This window comes from Pseudophryne corroboree, chromosome 6 (genome assembly GCF_028390025.1).
Source record: "Pseudophryne corroboree isolate aPseCor3 chromosome 6, aPseCor3.hap2, whole genome shotgun sequence".
NCBI classification, from domain to species: domain Eukaryota; kingdom Metazoa; phylum Chordata; class Amphibia; order Anura; family Myobatrachidae; genus Pseudophryne; species Pseudophryne corroboree.
The window spans coordinates 298,629,152-298,652,337 of NC_086449.1; the positions used below are offsets into that span (position 1 = coordinate 298,629,152).

Genomic DNA, 23,186 nt, shown 5'->3' on the forward strand with positions numbered 1-23,186 from the left:
ACGGCTTGACACCTGTTGTCCGCATTTCTGGTGAAATACCTCCACACCGAAGAGCTGATTTTTTTGGTATTTTCACCTGGCATGTCAACGGCCATATTCCTCCCACGGACAACAGGTGTCTCCCCGGGTGCCTGACTTAAACAAACCACCTCACCATCAGAATCCTCCTGGTCAATTTCCTCCCCAGCGCCAGCAACACCCATATCCTCCTCATCCTGGTGTACTTCAACACTGACATCTTCAATCTGACTATCAGGAACTGGACTGCGGGTGCTCCTTCCAGCACTTGCAGGGGGCATGCAAATAGTGGAAGGCGCATGCTCTTCACGTCCAGTGTTGGGAAGGTCAGGCATCGCAAACGACACAATTGGACTCTCCTTGTGGATTTGGGATTTCAAAGAACGCACAGTTCTTTGCGGTGCTTTTGCCAGCTTGAGTCTTTTCAGTTTTCTAGCGAGAGGCTGAGTGCTTCCATCCTCATGTGAAGCTGAACCACTAGCCATGAACATAGGCCAGGGCCTCAGCCGTTCCTTGCCACTCCGTGTGGTAAATGGCATATTGGCAAGTTTACGCTTCTCCTCCGACAATTTTATTTTAGGTTTTGGAGTCCTTTTTTTTCTGATATTTGGTGTTTTGGATTTGACATGCTCTGTACTATGACATTGGGCATCGGCCTTGGCAGACGACGTTGCTGGCATTTCATCGTCTCGGCCATGACTAGTGGCAGCAGCTTCAGCACGAGGTGGAAGTGGATCTTGATCTTTCCCTAATTTTGGAACCTCAACTTTTTTGTTCTCCATATTTTATAGGCAGAACTAAAAGGCACCTCAGGTAAACAATGGAGATGGATGGATTGGATAGTTTACTAGTATACAATTATGGACGGACTGCCACGGTTAGGTGGTATAAAAAAACCACGGTTAGGTGGTATATATTATAATAATAATACAATTATGGATGGACGGACTGCCTGCCGACTGCCGACACAGAGGTAGCCACAGCCGTGAACTACCGCACTGTACACTGGTTGATAAAGAGATAGTAGTATACTCGTAACAACTAGTATGACACTATGACGACGGTATAAAGAATGAAAAAAAAACCACGGTTAGGTGGTATATATTATAATAATAATACAATTATGGATGGACGGACTGCCTGCCGACTGCCGACACAGAGGTAGCCACAGCCGTGAACTACCGCACTGTACACTGGTTGATAAAGAGATAGTAGTATACTCGTAACAACTAGTATGACACTATGACGACGGTATAAAGAATGAAAAAAAAACCACGGTTAGGTGGTATATATTATAATAATAATACAATTATGGATGGACTGCCTGCCGACTGCCGACACAGAGGTAGCCACAGCCGTGAACTACCGCACTGTACACTGGTTGATAAAGAGATAGTAGTATACTCGTAACAACTAGTATGACACTATGACGACGGTATAAAGAATGGAAAAAAAACCACGGTTAGGTGGTATATATTATAATAATAATACAATTATGGATGGACGGACTGCCTGCCGACTGCCGACACAGAGGTAGCCACAGCCGTGAACTACCGCACTGTACACTGGTTGATAAAGAGATAGTAGTATACTCGTAACAACTAGTATGACACTATGACGACGGTATAAAGAATGGAAAAAAAACCACGGTTAGGTGGTATATATTATAATAATAATACAATTATGGATGGACGGACTGCCTGCCGACTGCCGACACAGAGGTAGCCACAGCCGTGAACTACCGCACTGTACACTGGTTGATAAAGAGATAGTAGTATACTCGTAACAACTAGTATGACACTATGACGACGGTATAAAGAATGAAAAAAAAACCACGGTTAGGTGGTATATATTATAATAATAATACAATTATGGATGGACGGACTGCCTGCCGACTGCCGACACAGAGGTAGCCACAGCCATGAACTACCGCACTGTACACTGGTTGATAAAGAGATAGTAGTATACTCGTAACAACTAGTATGACACTATGACGGTATAAAGAATGAAAAAAAAACCACGGTTAGGTGGTATATATTATAATAATAATACAATTATGGATGGACGGACTGCCTGCCGACTGCCGACACAGAGGTAGCCACAGCCGTGAACTACCGCACTGTACACTGGTTGATAAAGAGATAGTAGTATACTCGTAACAACTAGTATGACACTATGACGACGGTATAAAGAATGGAAAAAAAACCACGGTTAGGTGGTATATATTATAATAATAATACAATTATGGATGGACGGACTGCCTGCCGACTGCCGACACAGAGGTAGCCACAGCCGTGAACTACCGCACTGTACACTGGTTGATAAAGAGATAGTAGTATACTCGTAACAACTAGTATGACACTATGACGGTATAAAGAAAGAAAAAAAAATACCACGGTTAGGTGGTATATATTGTAATACAATTATGGATGGACGGACTGCCTGCCGAGTTCCGACTGCCGACACAGAGGTAGCCACAGCCGTGAACTACCGCACTGTACTGTGTCTGCTGCTAATATAGACTGGTTGATAAAGAGATAGTATACAATACATACAACAATATACTACTATACTGGTGGTCAGGCACTGGTCACCACTAGTCACACTGGCAGTGGCACTCCTGCAGCAAAAGTGTGCACTGTTTAATTTTAAATTAATATAATATTATGTACTCCTGGGGGCTCCTGCTATAACAACCTGCAGTGCTCCCCAGTCTCCCCCACAATTATTATAAGCTTTGCCTTTTATACATTGATGTGCAGCACACTGGGCTGAGCTGAGTGCACACAGACTGAGTCACACTGTGTGACTGGCTGCTGCTGTGTATCGTTTTTTTTCAGGCAGAGAACGGATATAGCAGAGAACGGATATATATTAAAATAAATAAAAGTTAACTAACAACAACTGCACTGGTCACTGTGGTAAACTCTGTCTGACTCTGCACAATCTCTCTCTCTCTTCTAATCGAATTTCTAATGGAGAGGACGCCAGCCACGTCCTCTCCCTATCAATCTCAATGCACGTGTGAAAATGGCGGCGACGCGCGGCTCCTTATATAGAATCCGAGTCTCGCGAGAATCCGACAGCGTCATGATGACGTTCGGGCGCGCTCGGGTTAACCGAGCAAGGCGGGAGGATCCGAGTCTGCTCGGACCCGTGAAAAAAACATGAAGTTCGTGCGGGTTCGGTTTCAGAGAAACCGAACCCGCTCATCTCTAGTTACTTGTCTGTTTTGCTTTGCACTTTAAGTTATCAAAATGCTGGAGTATGCAGGTCCTTTGTTATTCATTCATTATTAATTTTCCTATCTTGATGTTCCATGCCACCTGGCTTTCATTGTTCATTCTGAGATGCCTAGTGTCACAGATAGGCAGTACATATGTGTTTCTTGTCTAATCCATAGATCTTAAACAATTGACATATCTTTAGTTAGAAAGAGAACCATATTTGAAGTCACTTGTAGTTTGAAGTGAAACATAAGTCAGAGAAATACTGATCATAATATACATGTTCTACTGTTAGTAACAATATAACATGTGCTAATGATGCATACTTGCCACAAAAGGAGTCTATAGGGGAAATGATCTTCCCAAACATAATCATGTTTCATTTGCATATGTGAGGAAAACCATAGCATGTTTAGTGGCTGGAATGCCATATCTCTACTATGTTCCAGAAAAGAGTTTCAGTATCTGCGACACACTTATGGTTTTGCAGACATTCAACGTTACCACCCCCAAATGGTCCCTTACTGTCAATCACTTTGCCAATGAATTCTCACAGCCAGTGACTATGGTAATGGACTTCGGACAATGGGCCTAATTCAGACCTGATCCCTGGGCAGCGATTTTTGTAGCCCTGCGATCAGATAGTCGCCGCCTACTGGTGGAGGGTATTTTATCTGTTCAAGTGTGCAAACGCATGTGTAGCAGAGCTGACAAACTGATTTTGTGCAGTCTCTGTTCAGCCCAGGACTTACTCAGCCACTGCGATCACTTCAGCCTGCCCGGGACCGGAACTGACATCAGACACCCTCCCCTTGCAATGCTTGGACGCGCCTGCGTTTTTCAAGACACTCCCTGAAAACGGTCAGTTGCCACCCACAAATACGTTCTTCCTGTCAGTCACCTTGCGATCGCCCGTGCATATGCATGCACAGTTTGGATCTGATCGCAGGCTGTGAGAAAACGCAGCCTAGTGATCAGGTCTGAATTACCCCCAATAATCGTTCATCTGCAAAAAAAATTAGCATAGCATTAACTGGAGATGAGCGGGTTCGGTTCCTCGGAATCCGAACCCCCCCGAACTTCAGCCTTTTTACACGGGTCCGAGGCAGACTCGGATCTTCCCGCCTTGCTCGGCTAACCCGAGCGCGCCCGAACGTCATCATCCCGCTGTCGGATTCTCGCGAGGCTCGTATTCTATCGCGAGACTCGGATTCTATATAAGGAGCCGCGCGTCGCCGCCATTTTCACACGTGCATTGAGATTGATAGGGAGAGGACGTGGCTGGCGTCCTCTCCGTTAGAATAGATAGAGACACTTGAGTTGATTAATTACTTAGTCATTTTGGGGAGCATTAGGAGTACTCAGAGTGCAGAGTTTTGCTGATAGTTACTAGTGACTGACCACCACCAGTTTTATTTATTATTTAATATAATCCGTTCTCTGCCTGAAAAAAAACGATACACAGTCACATACCATATCTGTGCTCAGCCTCAGTGTGCTGCATGATAATATCATCTATGTATATCTGACTGTGCTGATTGCTCACTGCTCGCACAGCTGAATTGTGGGGGAGACTGGGGTGCAGTTATAGCAGGAGTACAGTGCACACTTTTGCTGCCAGTGTGACTGACCAGTGACCACCAGTATATTGTCTGCCTGAAAAAGTTAAACACTCCTGTGGTGTTTTTTTTATTTATTCTATAAACGCATTCTGCTGACAGTGTCCAGCAGGTCAGTCATTCATTATATTATATAAATATTTACCTGCAGTAGTGTTATATTTTTTTTGTTCATCTCTATCATCTTTATCATCTCTATATTAGCAGACGCAGTACGGTAGTCCACGGCTGTGGCTACCTCTGTGTCGTCAGTGCTCGTCCATAATTGTATACCTACCTGTGGTGGGGTTTTTTTTTCTATCTTCTTCATACTAGTAGTTTAGGAGTCTGCTGACAGTGTCCAGCAGGTCCGTCATTATATTATATATACCTGCAGTAGTGATATATATATATTTTTTATATCATTATCATCTCTATACTAGCAGACGCAGTACGGTAGTCCACGGCTGTAGCTACCTCTGTGTCGTCAGTGCTCGTCCATAATTGTATACCTACCTGTGGTGGGGTTTTTTTTTCTATCTTCTTCTTACTAGTAGTTTAGGAGTCTGCTGACAGTGTCCAGCAGGTCCGTCATTATATTATATATACCTGCAGTAGTGATATATATATATTTTTTATATCATTATCATCTCTATACTAGCAGACGCAGTACGGTAGTCCACGGCTGTAGCTACCTCTGTGTCGTCAGTGCTCGTCCATAATTGTATACCTACCTGTGGTGGGGTTTTTTTTTCTATCTTCTTCATACTAGTAGTTTAGGAGTCTGCTGACAGTGTCCAGCAGGTCCGTCATTATATTATATATACCTGCAGTAGTGATATATATATATTTTTTATATCATTATCATCTCTATACTAGCAGACGCAGTACGGTAGTCCACGGCTGTAGCTACCTCTGTGTCGTCAGTGCTCGTCCATAATTGTATACCTACCTGTGGTGGTTTTTTTTTTTTCTATCTTCTTCATACTAGTAGTTTAGGAGTCTGCTGACAGTGTCCAGCAGGTCCGTCATTATATTATATATACCTGCAGTAGTGATATATATATATTTTTTATATCATTATCATCTCTATACTAGCAGACGCAGTACGGTAGTCCACGGCTGTAGCTACCTCTGTGTCGTCAGTGCTCGTCCATAATTGTATACCTACCTGTGGTGGGGTTTTTTTTTTTCTATCTTCTTCATACTAGTAGTTTAGGAGTCTGCTGACAGTGTCCAGCAGGTCCGTCATTATATTATATATACCTGCAGTAGTGATATATATATATTTTTTATATCATTATCATCTCTATACTAGCAGACGCAGTACGGTAGTCCACGGCTGTAGCTACTTCTGTGTCGTCAGTCACTCGTCATCCATAAGTATACTAGTATCCATCCATCTCCATTGTTTACCTGAGGTGCCTTTTAGTTGTGCCTATTAAAATATGGAGAACAAAAATGTTGAGGTTCCAAAAATAGGGAAAGATCAAGATCCACTTCCACCTCGTGCTGAAGCTGCTGCCACTAGTCATGGCCGAGACGATGAAATTCCATCAACGTCGTCTGCCAAGGCCGATGCCCAATGTCATAGTACAGAGCATGTAAAAACCAAAACACGAAATATCAGTAAAAAAAGGACTCAAAAATCTAAAATAAAATCGTTGGAGGAGAAGCGTAAACTTGCCAATATGCCATTTACCACACGGAGTGGCAAGGAACGGCTGAGGCCCTGGCCTATGTTCATGGCTAGTGGTTCAGCTTCACATGAGGATGGAAGCACTCAGCCTCTCGCTAGAAAAATGAAAAGACTTAAGCTGGCAAAAGCACAGCAAAGAACTGTGCGTTCTTCGAAATCCCAAATCCACAAGGAGAGTCCAATTGTGTCGGTTGCGATGCCTGACCTTCCCAACACTGGACGTGAAGAGCATGCGCCTTCCACCATTTGCACGCCCCCTGCAAGTGCTGGAAGGAGCACCCGCAGTCCAGTTCCTGATAGTCAGATTGAAGATGTCAGTGTTGAAGTACACCAGGATGAGGAGGATATGGGTGTTGCTGGCGCTGGGGAGGAAATTGACAAGGAGGATTCTGATGGTAAGGGGGTTTGTTTAAGTCAGGCACCCGGGGAGACACCTGTTGTCCGTGGGAGGAATATGGCCATTGACATGCCTGGTGAAAATACCAAAAAAATCAGCTCTTCGGTGTGGAAGTATTTCAACAGAAATGCGGACAACATTTGTCAAGCCGTGTGTTGCCTTTGTCAAGCTGTAATAAGTAGGGGTAAGGACGTTAACCACCTCGGAACATCCTCCCTTATACGTCACCTGCAGCGCATTCATCATAAGTCAGTGACAAGTTCAAAAACTTTGGGCGACAGCGGAAGCAGTCCACTGACCAGTAAATCCCTTCCTCTTGTAACCAAGCTCACGCAAACCACCCCACCAACTCCCTCAGTGTCAATTTCCTCCTTCCCCAGGAATGCCAATAGTCCTGCAGGCCATGTCACTGGCAATTCTGATGAGTCCTCTCCTGCCTGGGATTCCTCCAATGCATCCTTGCGTGTAACGCCTACTGCTGCTGGCGCTGCTGTTGTTGCTGCTGGGAGTCGATGGTCATCCCAGAGGGGAAGTCGTAAGATGACTTTTACTACTTCCACCAAGCAATTGACTGTCCAACAGTCCTTTGCGAGGAAGATGAAATATCACAGCAGTCACCCTGCTGCAAAGCGGATAACTGAGGCCTTGGCATCCTGGGCGGTGAGAAACGTGGTTCCGGTATCCATCATTACTGCAGAGCCAACTATAGACTTGATTGAGGTACTGTGTCCCCGGTACCAAATACTATCTAGGTTCCATTTCTCTAGGCAGGCGATACCGAAAATGTACACAGACCTCAGAAAAAGACTCACCAGTGTCCTAAAAAATGCAGTTGTACCCAATGTCCACTTAACCACGGACATGTGGACAAGTGGAGCAGGGCAGACTCAGGACTATATGACTGTGACAGCCCACTGGGTAGATGTATTGACTCCCGCCGCAAGAACAGCAGCGGCGGCACCAGTAGCAGCATCTTGCAAACGCCAACTCTTTCCTAGGCAGGCTACGCTTTGTATCACCGCTTTCCAGAATACGCACACAGCTGAAAACCTCTTACGGCAACTGAGGAAGATCATCAAAGAATGGCTTACCCCAATTGGACTCTCCTGTGGATTTGTGGCATCGGACAACGCCAGCAATATTGTGTGTGCATTAAATATGGGCAAATTCCAGCACGTCCCATGTTTTGCACATACCTTGAATTTGGTGGTGCAGAATTATTTAAAAAACGAGAGGGGCGTGCAAGAGATGCTGTCGGTGGCCAGAAGAATTGTGGGACACTTTCGGCGTACAGGCACCACGTACAGAAGACTGGAGCAACACCAAAAACGCCTGAACCTGCCCTGCCATCATCTGAAGCAAGAAGTGGTAACGAGGTGGAATTCAACCCTCTATATGCTTCAGAGGTTGAAGGAGCAGCAAAAGGCCATTCAAGCCTATACAACTGAGCACGATATAGGAGGTGGAATGCACCTGTCTCAAGCGCAGTGGAGAATGATTTCAACGTTGTGCAAGGTTCTGCAACCTTTTGAACTTGCCACACGTGAAGTCAGTTCAGACACTGCCAGCCTGAGTCAGGTCATTCCCCTCATCAGGCTTTTGCAGAAGAAGCTGGAGACATTGAAGGAGGAGCTAACACTGAGCGATTCCGCTAGGCATGTGGGACTTGTGGATGGAGCCCTTAATTCGCTTAACAAGGATTCACGGGTGGTCAATCTGTTGAAATCAGAGCACTACATTTTGGCCACCGTGCTCGATCCTAGATTTAAAACCTACCTTGGATATCTCTTTCCGGCAGACACAAGTCTGCAGGGGTTCAAAGAACTGCTGGTGAGAACATTGTCAAGTCAAGCGGAACGCGACCTGTCAACATCTCCTCCTTCACATTCTCCCGCAACTGGGGGTGCGAGGAAAAGGCTCAGAATTCCGAGCCCACCCGCTGGCGGTGATGCAGGGCAGTCTGGAGCGACTGCTGATGCTGACATCTGGTCCGGACTGAAGGACCTGCCAACGATTACGGACATGTCGTCTACTGTCACTGCATATGATTCTCTCACCATTGAAAGAATGGTAGAGGATTATATGAGTGACCGCATCCAAGTAGGCACGTCAGACAGTCCGTACGTATACTGGCAGGAAAAAGAGGCAATTTGGAGGCCCTTGCACAAACTGGCTTTATTCTACCTAAGTTGCCCTCCCACAAGTGTGTACTCCGAAAGAGTGTTTAGTGCCGCCGCACACCTTGTCAGCAATCGGCGTACGAGGTTACTTCCAGAAAATGTGGAGAAGATGATGTTCATTAAAATGAATTATAATCAATTCCTCCATGGAGACATTCACCAGCAGCAATTGCCTCCACAAAGTACACAGGGAGCTGTGATGGTGGATTCCAGTGGGGATGAATTGATAATCTGTGAGGAGGGGGATGTACACGGTGATGAATCGGAGGATGATGATGAGGTGGACATCTTGCCTCTGTAGAGCCAGTTTGTGCAAGGAGAGATTAATTGCTTCTTTTTTGGTGGGGGTCCAAACCAACCCGTCATTTCAGTCACAGTCGTGTGGCAGACCCTGTCACTGAAATGATGGGTTGGTTAAAGTGTGCATGTCCTGTTTATACAACATAAGGGTGGGTGGGAGGGCCCAAGGACAATTCCATCTTGCACCTCTTTTTTCTTTCATTTTTCTTTGCGTCATGTGCTGTTTGGGGAGTGTTTTTTGGAAGGGCCATCCTGCGTGACACTGCAGTGCCACTCCTAGATGGGCCAGGTGTTTGTGTCGGCCACTAGGGTCACTTATCTTAGTCACACAGCTACCTCATTGCGCCTCTTTTTTTTTTTCTTTGCGTCATGTGCTGTTTGGGGAGTATTTTTTGGAAGGGCCATCCGGCCTGACACTGCAGTGCCACTCCTAGATGGGCCAGGTGTTTGTGTCGGCCACTAGGGTCACTTATCTTAGTCACACAGCTACCTCATTGCGCCTCTTTTTTTTCTTCTTTGCGTCATGTGCTGTTTGGGGAGTATTTTTTGGAAGGGCCATCCTGCGTGACACTGCAGTGCCACTCCTAGATGGGCCAGGTGTTTGTGTCGGCCACTAGGGTCACTTATCTTAGTCACACAGCTACCTCATTGCGCCTCTTTTTTTTCTTCTTTGCGTCATGTGCTGTTTGGGGAGTATTTTTTGGAAGGGCCATCCTGCGTGACACTGCAGTGCCACTCCTAGATGGGCCAGGTGTTTGTGTCGGCCACTAGGGTCACTTATCTTAGTCACACAGCTACCTCATTGCGCCTCTTTTTTTTCTTCTTTGCGTCATGTGCTGTTTGGGGAGTATTTTTTGGAAGGACCATCCTGCGTGACACTGCAGTGCCACTCCTAGATGGGCCAGGTGTTTGTGTCGGCCACTAGCGTCACTTATCTTAGTCACACAGCTACCTCATTGCGCCTCTTTTTTTTCTTCTTTGCGTCATGTGCTGTTTGGGGAGTATTTTTTGGAAGGGCCATCTGGCCTGACACTGCAGTGCCACTCCTAGATGGGCAAGGTGTTTGTGTCGGCTACTAGGGTCGCTTAGCTTACTCACACAGCTGCCTCATTGCGCCTCTTTTTTTCTTTGCATCATGTGCTGTTTGGGGAGTGTTTTTTGGAAGGGCCATCCTGCGTGACACTGCAGTGCCACTCCTAGATGGGCCAGGTGTTTGTGTCGGCCACTTGGGTCGCTGAGCTTAGTCATCCAGCGACCTCGGTGCAAATTTTAGGACTAAAAATAATATTGTGAGGTGTGAGGTGTTCAGAATAGACTGAAAATGAGTGGAAATTATGGTTATTGAGGTTAATAAGACTTTGGGATCAAAATGACCCCCAAATTCTATGATTTAAGCTGTTTTTTAGGGTTTTTTGAAAAAAAACACCCGAATCCAAAACACACCCGAATCCGACAAAGAAAATTCGGTGAGGTTTTGCCAAAACGCGTTCGAACCCAAAACACGGTCACGGAACCGAACCCAAAACCAAAACACAAAACCCGAAAACTTTCCGGTGCACATCTCTAGCATTAACTACAAATCAGGTCCAGATTACCTTGACAAAAAAACAGATGTTGTGCACGGGGAGCTTTATTTTTTATGGACCAAACACTAACATTTGGATTTTTATTTTTTAGACACATTGGGGGGAATTCAAATGTTTGAAAAGTCAGTTGGGTGTCTGTTTTTTTCCTATCTAATAGACAGGAAAAACAGACCCCCAACCGACTTTTCAAACATCTGAATTCCCCCCATAGCTTTTTAAGAAATTGACCCATTTGTCTCTGTGTCTACCCACAGCATGATCAATAACCTGACTAAGAAATACTAGGTACTGTATAAGAAATAGGAAAAGAAATGCATAGAATTTTAAAAGCTGTGCGCAATTTAATAATATAAACAGATAAGGTAATAAGGTAAAACTATGAGATCATGACATTTAGATCCTGCTATCAATATTCTTAAGAAAGCTACACTGTGTATTGCAGTAGTCACAGCATGAAATGTATAATGACTGTATGTGTATCAGAAGATTTGACATATAACTTTGGAGTAGTATATAGTGCTGCTGAACTAATGATATATGAAATAACAATGAAAGTCCTAAATCTTTTTCTAACAGAAGAAAAACAATGTACCATGTAATCAGTGTCAGGCTGTGAATGTTTCCAAAAAATCATTTATTTCAGAAAACTATTTTTGGTGAACTAATGATGCCGCACAGATAGGACCCTTGTACCACCTCAGTACCCTCCCAAGTCATTATCTTACTGGCTGTGTTTGTTGGGTGCTATTGCCAAGAACTGTATTTTTGGAGATCCCTATATGGATGCAATAATAGAGCAAATGAACTGCAGAGCAATATACAAAAAAAATTGCTAAACTAATGCAATTTGATGAGACAGTTATTTCTGCAGAACAGTTACAAACCTGTACAGATCAAACACACACGACACACCCAACATATTGTACCTCTTTCATGTGCACTGTGGTCTGATCTGGAACATTCACAGATTGCTATGTTATTTTATTTTAAAAATGTCTGTAATAAATATTGTTGGTCTGCATTAAAACACATTAATCAGAGCCTATGATATTAGTCTTGCTTTGATGGATATTGTCTAAATTACACATAGACAATTGTGCTCTGTGACGGTATAAGGTGCCCCCCACTCAGTTGCAGTACATATATTCATCATCCTTTCTGAATTTTATTTGCATATTCATGACTTATTCCACTTTATTTTCAAGTATATTTATCCAGTCAGTTTTAGGGTGATGTGGTAAAATTAAATACATATTACAGAAAGTTGAAGCAGAAGGAAATATTGTAATTAATCAGCAGGCAGTAACACAAATAATTGACTTTTAGGGGGAATGTAATAGGGTGTGAGAATCAGAAAGTGAGAGATTTTGGGAGAATTCTGTTTTTTTTTAAAGTGACAATCATTTACATGGCAAAACCAGGTTGATTTTGACATGTAAAGGATTGCCACTTTAAAAAAAAAACAGGAGAATTCTCCTAAAATCTCTCACTTTCTGATTCTCATACCCTATTACATTCCCCCCTTAGTGTCTTAATTTGTAGTTTATTCTGCAATGCGGATATGCCAGATAACATCTTTGTAGTTCATGTGGATAGGGGCAGAGAGCTGCAGTTAAGTCTACAGAGGAAATTAATTGCTCATTTACTGCTTGGATTTGCTACTGTGCATACTGTAGGTAAGCTTCTGTCGATAAGGGGAAGGAAATATGAGTATATCAGCAATGTCAGACCAATATCCTTAGAAAACTACTTATGCAATTACATTTTATTTTCAAGTATTTTTCCAGCATAGTTTTTAATTCAGTTTTATTTTTACACCCAGTCATTTCAGCGCATGATTCCATATTTTACCATCCAGGGACGCTTTCTGTTATTATACCATGGGGTATATTTACTAAAGTTCAGAGTTTGTCCGATTTTTTTTTTCTTTTTCTAAGTGGCAACATGGGAATTTACTAAACACAAGTCAAATCAGGGACCAATATAAAAGTGTTCCCCGGCTGTTGCATTATCTCTCTGACTAGTGGAGCCCGGTGCTGGTGGTAAAAATACGGGGGACCCCTACGTTTTTTGTCCCCCGTATTTTTGGCACCAGGACCAGGCGCAGTGCCTGGTGCTGGTTGTTTAAATATGGGGTAACCCCAGTCAGTTTTTTCCCTGTATTTTTACAACCAGGACCGGCTCAAAGAGCCAGAGGCTGGTTATGCTTAGGAGGGGGGACCCCACGCAATTTTTTTTTTTTAACCCATTCTGCACTTCTCAGAATGCAAACAATGAAGCCCTGCACGGATCTCACAGATCCGTCCGGGATTCCTTGTGTTTTGTCAGGCAGTGTTTTCCTAATCACTCACGTAAAACACTGCCTGACATTACGAATCACATCGACATCGGAAAATACGCATGTTGAAAACTCGGCAGCTTAGTAAATGACCGTATCAGGATTAAAAAAGTTGCTGAAAAATGCACCCGATAACATTCGATATCAAACTCCCTTAAAAACGGCACAAACACGAATATTAGTAAATAAACCCCCATGTAGCTATTTGTTCTTAATACACATTAGTCCTATTCATACAGTTTTCCTAGTACAGAATGGTAGTGGTAGTGGTTGTCTATAGAGTAATACGGTAATGTTCGCTGCAGTTGTTATGATTTGCAGACACAGATATATGGGTTAGTCGTGCCCAGCCTTCCCTATGTTAACTCCATATTGTGTTACCTTCTCCACAGGTGTTAGTAGTCTCATTATTGAAACACTAACTGTTGCATCCAAAACATGTATTTCTGGGGTTCACAAATATAAAACAAAAATACATTACTTGTGCCAGAGCCGGATTAAGGGGGGGGGGGGGGGCAGGGGGTGAGTACCCCGGGCCCCCCTGTCATAAGGGGCCCCCAGCCAAAGCTGCTCTGGCCCGCTCTGGTGCTGCTGTCCCGTCTCCAGCCTCCGCCGCCAGCAGTAGCTCTCCTGGCTGCAGTGGAGGCTGGAGATTGCTGCCTGTATCAATCCCTGATCCGAGCTGCCCATTAGGAAGGGGAGGGAGCCACACGCACAGCCGCGAGCGGGACATAACACACCCGCTGGCAGCGCGGAAACCTCCCTCCCTAGCAGCCGGTAGTCTTCTCCCCACTGCAGTGTGGGGTCTTTGTGCGGGGGTATGCCGCGATTCGGGGGTCGGAGCAGAGGGGACGGAGGTAATATAAGATAATTGTTATAGAATCATGTCATGTTGGCTCCGCCCCCTCCCCACCGACCCGCAAATCACAGCATTTTTGCCAGACGGGGGGGGGGGGGGCTAATGGTGAACTGTGCCCCTGGCTCCCAGCAATATGTCCTGGCTGCGGCATCCTCACCCCTTTCCTCAGGGCAGGCTTCAGTGTAAGTGTGCGCAGTTTGTGTTCTATGTGTGTATTTGTTTTATCTGTGTATACTATATATATGTGTGTATGTTCTATTCGTGTATATGTGTGTATGTGTTTTGTGTGTGTGTATTTGTGTGTATGGGGGTACATGAGTTCTATGTAATGATTGTGTGTGTGTGTGTGTATACACACACACACACACACACACACACACACACACGTGTGTGCTTCAAAGGAAACCCCCCTTCCGAATCCTGCTTTCCCCCCTGCGGGGGGTGGTTGCTGGTGGGTGGGCCCCCTGTCTTGTGTGCCCTGGGCCCCCGAAGGGCTTAATCCGGCCCTGACTTGTGCTATATAAGCTTTTTATACTGTAGGTTATTTTAAGGGGTAATCTTCAGGTTGCCGGCTGCCGGGCTGTGGGCAGACCGATCTTTGCTCCCTCTTGGGGGTCCACGGTCATGAGCAGTCAGTTTCCCATTGCCCACTCTGCTTGCTGTCTTCTCTTTATAGGGGACACTATCCCGAACAGGCTTACTCTACCACCCATTTTACATGTGGCCACACTCCCTTTACCAGTGTCCATGTCCACTCACCTCATCAGTACAGATTTTTAGCAGAGAAAAGTTGGAGGGTATGGAGTCAATATTTGCAGTGTTGACCCTTCTTTTTCAAGACCTCTGCAATTCACCCTGACATGCTGTCAGCCACAAACTGACTGATGGCTGCCAATTCTTGCCTAATCAATGCTTGGAGTTTATCAGAATTTGTGGGTTTTTGTTTGTCCACCCACCTCTTGAGGATTGACCATAAATTCTCAGTGGGATTAGGTCTGGGGGGTTTCCTGGCCATGGACCCAAAATTTAGCTTTTTTTCCCCCTGAGTCACTTAGTTATCACTTTTGCCTCAAGGCAAGCAAGCATGAAAGAGTAGTCTCCAGCCTCGTCCTTGTCAACACTCTCATCTGTGTTAATGAGAGAATCACTGACATGATGTTAGCTGGTCCTTTTGTGGCAGGACTGAAATGCAGTGGAAATATTGTTTTCGGGATTAAGTTCATTGTCATGGCAAAGAGGGACTTTGCAATTAATAGCAATTCATCTAATCACTCTTCATGACATTCTGGAGTATATGCAAAATTGGCATCATAAAAACTGAGGAAGCAGACTTTGTGAAAATTAATATATGTGTCATTCTCAAAACTTTTGGCCATGTCTGGATTGCGCTCGTATTTCCTGCTGATATCTCTAGATGCTATTGCAGAGTTTTCAGTTCATGTTATTTCAATTTATTTAATTTCTCTACAAATCAGATTTTAGAAATCTTGGAAAGAGATAAAGTGGAGAGAGAAAAAGTATCAACCAATCAGATCCTAACTGTCATTGTTCAAACACAGGCAGTTTAATGACAGTTGGAAGCTCTCTACTTTATCTCTCTCTACTTTATCTCTTTCCGAGCTTTGATAAATCTCCCCATTAGATGTGGTAGAGCCCCCAGCTATATGGATTACAAGCTGTTTCGCAGCCCACTTAAAAATTCTGCATCTAACCACAACTAAGGTTGTATGATATGAACCTAAATGTTCAGTACTGTATGAATGCAACAAATCACATTCTAGCTATAATCTTCTAGAAGGTGCTAAATGAATGATAAATACAATCTGATTGGTTGCCATGGACAACATCTGTACTTCTAAAAACCAACACTTTAGTAACAATGGAGCAGATGTAATAAGCTGGAGAAGGCATAAGGAAGTGCTAAACCAGTGATATGTGCAAGGTGATAAAGGCACCAGACAATCAGATCCTTACTGTTAATTTACATAATGGAGCTGATTGGCTGGTGCCTTTATCACCTTACACATATCACTGGTTTGTCTGGGGCAGATGTATTAAGACTGGTGAAGTGATAAAGTGGAAGGTGATAACACACCAGCCAATCAGCTCCTAACTTACATGTTACAGGCTGGGTTTGAAAAATGACAGTTAGGAGCTGACTGTCTGGTGCTTTATCACCTTCCACTTTATCACTTCACCTGGCTTAATACATCTGCCCCTCACTTCCTTATGCCTTCTCCAGGTTAATACATCTGCCCCTAGTATCTTCCCAAGGGTGCAGAAAGCAGAGCTTGGGAAATGTGACACAGAGAAAGTATAATGATAGAATAATTTCACAGTGTTAGTAGTAAATACAAAATTTGATTTACCGATTTGTGCACAATATAATTTTCCAATGACATGTCATATACATGAGATTATTTTGTTTTCACAGTGATTAAGACACTAATACAAAATACAAGTTAAATTAAATCCAGTTCATCTTTCCTAGCATAGAACAAATGGAAATATCAGTAATGCAGTACGGATTGTGTAATCACAGCACTGAGATCATGGGTTCGATTCCCACCATGGCTTACCTGTGCGGAGTTTGTATTTTCTCCTGTACTTGCGTGGGTTTCCTCTGGGTACTCCGGTTTCCTCCCACAATCCCAAAATATACTGGTAGGTCAACTGGATCCAAACACAAATTAACCCTAGTATGAATGTGTGCTTGTGTACATGTGTTAGGGAGTATAGATTGTATGTTCCACTGGGGTAGGGACCGATGTGATTGGGCAAATAGTCTCTGTAAAGTGCTGCGGAATATGTGTGTGCTATATAAATAACTGGTAATAAAAAAATAAAAATAATGTGAATAGAATAGTTTCTGTATTGAATGAAGTCTGTAGCAGGGGCTGAAATGCAATCAGTCAATCAGAAGAAGATATGTAATCATCATCAGCATTATTATTATTATTATTATTATTATTATTATCATCATCATCATCAGTGCATCTTGTTACCTCAGTTCTCCATCACCCACAATAGACTCACCTCCTGACAGCTGCATATTCCTATATGTCTACGTCGGGTGGTCTTCAGTATGCCGACTGACGGGATCCCGGCGCACAGTATACCGGCGCCGAGATCCCGACAGCCGGCATACCAACACTTATTCTCCCTCGTGGGGGTCCACGACCTCCCTGGAGGGAGAATAAAATAGTGTGGCGCGCGTAGCGCACCATTGTGCCCGTAGCGTGGCGAGCGCAGCGAGCCCGCAAGGGACTCATTTGCGCTCGCCACACTGTCGGTAAGCCGGTGGTCGGGCTCCCGGCGCCGGTATGCTGGTCGCCGGGAGCCCGACCGCCGGCATATCGTAGTGAACCCGTCTACGTCTACCTCAATCACAATTACCCGAACATGCCCTTAAAGTAATCATGTTGTTTCTCAATTGCCAGTATGCTCTGGAAGCCATGGATACTCTAGGGCTTGTAGGACTACAAATATCAGCAAGCCAACCCTTTATAGGCAGCCTGTACATGCTGGAACATTTAGTTCACCAGTGGAAAAAAAAAATTTTTGTTATTTTTTAACTTTTAATCCTACCGCTCAAGGGTCATGGGAAAAGTCCAAAGAGCACTTGGCTGGTTATCCTAGGCTGGACCAGCCTTTTGTGTTGTCCCTTTGGAAATACAGCCCTTTGCTGATTAGCCTATGACTGGTTTGGCACTATGGTCGGGGGAAGTTAACACATGCTTTGTGTCTACCTGCTGTATTGCCACCAGCCATTTTTGTCCCCCATCTTTGCTGATAGCAGACATTAGTGCTGGTTGTATATTTGCATTATGTACAGTATGATGTATGTATATATTTATTTATGTATACAGGGCATACAAGCTCTTGCAGTGGATCATCAGAAGCACAAATCTTGCACGCCTGAGATGTAACTGCATCTAATAGGTCTATCGGGGGCATCTTAAATATTGTTATACAATATCCTCTTTTGATCTACATTAGAGGGGAGACAATCATATACCTACAACACTGGTGATGGCATACAGGTGAGCACACTTAGTGTATTTTTTTAACAGTATATTTAAGAGGCCATCTGAGCAGTATACAGTTGATACTCCCCTGATGGCACTGACCGAAACAGCTGTAGGAGGAGGCGCTGGGTATGATGTATTTCCCCAGAATGGATGAATTCCATATGACAATAAGTATGAGATGAGCACATTGTCAGTATTGGGAATGACCAGACATAATGAACAGAAATAAGTACATTTAATAATTATGTGTTGTGTGTATAAAAAATTCTACTGATTTATTGTTACAAAATAAAAGTAATGTTTTAATATTTACACTAATCTAAACGAGTGCACCAAGAAGGAGTATTTCTTTTATCATGGCCGTAACTGGGGGGGGGGGGGGGGGGGGCTAGGGGGGCACGTGACCTGGGCGCAGGATTCTGGGTGGCGCAGACAGACCAAGAGAACAGGTGGCAGACCCGGCAGCAGCAGCAGCAGCGGTATACATAATTTGGAGCTTGCAGCTGTGAGAGGCGGACCCGGGGTGGAGCTGTGACACAGACGCCAGCGTCTCCTTGGAGCACTAGTGAAGCCGTGCCTCCTGAGTCTCCCTTTCACAGCCACGGATGTCACTCACCACCGGTCCTAGAAAGGCTCAGGCACACGGCGATGTCCCAGCTCTCAGCAGCCTGCTCAAGTCACTAGCAGGTGGCCAAGCCAGAGGAGAGGCGGCGGCCTGCAGAGTGTCAGTGTTTGCATGCAATCTCTGCTGCGCCCTACCTCCTCTGCAAGTGACCTTTTGTTTATGGTGGCTGGTCCCTGCTCCAGGACCAGCCACCCGTGTGCTGCTGCTGTGAACCAGGTGGCCCGCCCCCCTTCATCCACCGAGCCCACTTCATGCTGTGCTAATTTAAATCTATCTAGAGCTCCATAGTAGCACAGAGGAGCTAAGAATGAAAGACACATCTTACTCAAGGTAAGCTTATGTGGAGTCAGTAAGATGTTCTGATGTTATTGTGTGGAATGGGGGCTGTAGTGTAGTTATGTAGTGTAGTATATAGGGTATGTAGTGCAGTGCAGAGGAACATGTAGTGTAGTAATGTAGTACAGCATATAGGGGGTTATAGTGTAGTAATGTAGTGCAGCGTATAGAGGGTTATAGTGTAGTAATGTAGTGCAGCGTATAGGGGGTTATAGTGTAGTAATGTAGTGCAGCATATAGGGGGTTATAGTGTAGTAATGTAGTTCAGCGTATAGGGGTATGTAGTGTAGTGATGTAGCGCAGTGTGGCGTATAGGCGGATGTTTAGTGATGTAGTGCAGCGTACAGGGGAATGTAGTGTAGTGATGTAGTGTAATGATGCAGTGCAGCGACGTTGTGCAATGTATGGGGACAAACAGGGGGCACGTAGTGGAAGACGCTGTTGGGGAGGCCATGTGACAGAAGTTAAGAATATCTGGGGCACACAGTGGACATGTGGGGAACACGCTGCTGTGTGCCATATGACAGATGCTTAGAGCATTTGGGGCACACAGGGGGGCAATATAGTCTAATTGTATCCACTTTTTTCTAAATATATGGTAATTTAGTGTGATAATGGGGGTAATTCCAAGTTGATCGCAGCAGGAAATTTTTTAGCAGTTGGGCAAAACCATGTGCACTGCAGGAGGGGCAGATATAACATGTGCAGAGAGAGTTAGATTTGGGTGGGGTGTGTTCAAACTGAAATCTAAATTGCAGTGTAAAAATAAAGCAGCCAGTATTTACCCTGCACAGAAACAAAATAACCCACCCAAATCTAACTCTCTCTGCAAATGTTATATCTGCCCCCCCTGCAGTGCACATGGTTTTGCCCAATTGCTAACAAAATTGCTGCTGCGATCAACTCAGAATTACCCCCATTGTGTGTGTGTGTGTGTGTGTGTGTGTGTGTGTGTGTGTGTGTGTGTGTGTGTGTGTGTGTGTGTGTAGGGGGTGCCAAATTGCAGCCTTGCCCCTGTCGGGAATCCGGCGTCGGCATTCCGTCTGCCGGGATCCCAACAGCCAGAATTTTGACCGCATCCTATTCTACCAATACATCCATAGCGCAGTAGTAGCATGGCATTCCGTTCTACCAATACATCCAAAGCGCAGTAGTAGCATGCCGGTATATCGGGTACAACATACTGCAGTCCCCCATCTGAGTGTCAACATTTTAATTGTCGACAAGTTAGCTACATCCCTCTATTACACTGGGTCTGGCATGCTGCATTCTAAGATTTTAAACACTGTGTAATAAACCAGTTTGGTATAAAGCCACTCTAACTCATGGTAATGCAAGTTTTACAAAATTAAAAAGTATAATTAATTCTACAATATTATTTTCCATAAGTCTGTTTTAATGATTATGCTTTTATATGAAACTAATAGACAGAGTCAATTATGTTGTGTTTTCCTAGAAGGAATTCCGGGTCTAATAAAAGTAAATACTACAGTACTTTACTTCATTGCAACAAATGAAAACAATTCATCTTATTTTCCTACTGTAAACATACACGTACTCATTTAATTTTAGTTTGGGCCAATACATATTCTGCAGTAACATAATTTTCTACATTGTATAATGTATAGACATTTAAAACCTCTAAAGGTAATTATCTATGTCACTAGCCACTCCTTAAACAGGTTTGTTATGTTTCACTGTTTGCAGAGAACCATTCATTGCAAGTTGCTAAGATATCAATTGTAAACACTTCATATAGAAATCTAGGCAGTACTAAAGACTTACGGTTTCAGCATAAGATTCTGGATATATAGTAACAATTTTATAGCAAATATACAGTATCACGATTTTGTATTTCATGGTAAGTGAAATCTAATTTGTTTCAATATGATAGCATTTGATTATACAGTATGAATAGATATGGTAATACAATAATGTAAATGTGTTTCACTTATGAGTACAAATAGTACATAAAATATCTGTTAAGAATATATAATGTTACGGTAAGAATGTATAGTGTGCTGTAAGTTTTAACAAAATAATATAGTATATTATTATAAATTATTGGGAAAAACTAAACTTTTACACTTGGTGGAATTTCAAACAACAACATACTATATACTTACCAATATACAGTACATGGTCCATACAGATAGGACCATATATATGTGTGGACTAGTGATGAGCGGGTTCGGTTTTACTCGGTTTTACTCGGTTTTACTCGGTTCTCAAAACGGCATCTTATTGGCTCACGGATGTCACGTGTTTTGGATAGCCAATAAGATGCCGTTTTGAGAACCGAGTAAAACCGAGTAAAACCGAGTAAAACCGAACCTCGCTCATCACTAGTGTGGACACTGACATAACTTGTGTTAGTTTAGCTTTTTACCAAAACATATTCAAGTTACAGTTCTCTAATGACTGTGGTTTTAAAGTCAAAGCTATAACCTTCAATTTGAGGGTATTCATATCCAAATTGGAGGAAGGGTTTAGGATTTATAACCGTTTTATTTTGCATTCCTTTCTTCTTCAAGGGACCAAAACTATAGTATTTGGACATCTGACTCAAAAGCTGTCTCATGGACAGGTCTGAGCTATCCCTTTGTTATTTATTCAGCAATTAAGCAAACAAATTGTCTGAAGTTGATTCCAAGTGTTGCATTTGCATTTGGAAGCTGTTGCTGTAAACCCACACATTGCGGTCACAGGAGCTCTCAATGCAAGTGAAACAGGCCATCCGCAGGCTGGATAATGACGGGAAGGAAAAAGTATGGAGAAAGCTTAGAATGATCTGAAGCATACCACATCATCTGTAAAACATGGTGGGAAAACATTCTGCGAAAGCAAGCCAGGAGTTTCTTTAGAGTAGTGAAATATTGTGCTATGGCCAAGTCAATTGGGCATGCATTTCACTTGCTGTAGACAAAACTAAAGGTAGAAAGACCCATAAGTAAACAACAACTGAAGACAGCAGCATTAAAGGCCTAGCAAAGCATAACAAAGGAGGAAACTAAGCATTTGGTGATGTCCATGGGTTCCGTTTTAGCTCCTCTTTCAATTTCTCCAGCTGCTTCTGCAAAAGCCTGATGAGGGGAATGACCTGACTCAAGCTGGCAGTGTCTGAACTGACTTCACATGTGGCAAGTTTAAATGGTTGGAGAACCTTTTGCACAACACAGAAATCATTCTCCACTGCGCTTGAGTCAGGTGCATTGCCCCTCCTTTGCATATATCATAGGTGGATGTGCAGACTTGAATGGCCTTTTGCGGCCCCTCCATCCTCTGAAGCATATAGAGTGTTGAATTCCACCTCGTTACCACCTCTTGCTTCAGGTGATGGCAAGGTAAGTTCAGGAGTGTTTGCTGCCACTCCAGTTTTCGGCACGCAGTCGCTGAATGTCAAAAGTGGCCCGCAATTTTTTGGGCCACCGACAGGATCTCCTGCCAAGCCCTTGTCGTTTTTCCAAAAATTCTGCACCACCAAATTAATTGTATGTGCAAAACATCGGATGTTCTGGAATTTGCCCAAATGTAATGCACGCACAATATTGGTGGCGTTGTCAGATATCACAAATCCCCAGGAGAGTCTAAGTGGGGTAAGCCATTGTGCGATGATGTCCCTCAGTTTCTGTAAGAGGCTTTCAGAGGTGTGCCTCTTACAGAAACTGGTGATACACAGCGTGGCCTGCCTGGGAACAAGTTGGCGTTTGTGAGATGCTGCTACTGGTGCCGCTGCTGTTGTTGCTGCGGAAGGCAATACATTTACCCAGTGGGCTGTCACAGTCATGTAGTCCTTAGTTTGCCCTGCTTCACTTGTGCACATGTCTGTGGTAAAGTGGACAGTGGGTACAACCACATTTTTCGCGACACTGAGGACACTTTTCTTGATGTCGCTGTACAGTCCGGGAATCGATTGGCAAGTGAAGTGGAATCTAGATCGGATTTGGTACCCGGGACACAGTATGTCCATCAACTCTCTAAATCCTACTGCA

The 23,186-nt window shown here is 43.8% G+C and overlaps 1 protein-coding gene across 1 annotated transcript in view; it reads left to right on the forward strand.

Moving 5' to 3' along the window:
• The first annotated feature begins 20,956 nt into the window (after positions 1-20,956).
• Positions 20,957-23,186, forward strand: part of LOC134932100 (tetratricopeptide repeat protein 24-like) — a 270,982-nt gene continuing 268,752 nt past the window's right edge. The window contains exon 1 of the mRNA XM_063926170.1: positions 20,957-21,055. The gene's annotated coding sequence lies outside the window, so the exon portion shown is untranslated. The remainder of the gene's footprint in view (positions 21,056-23,186) is intronic.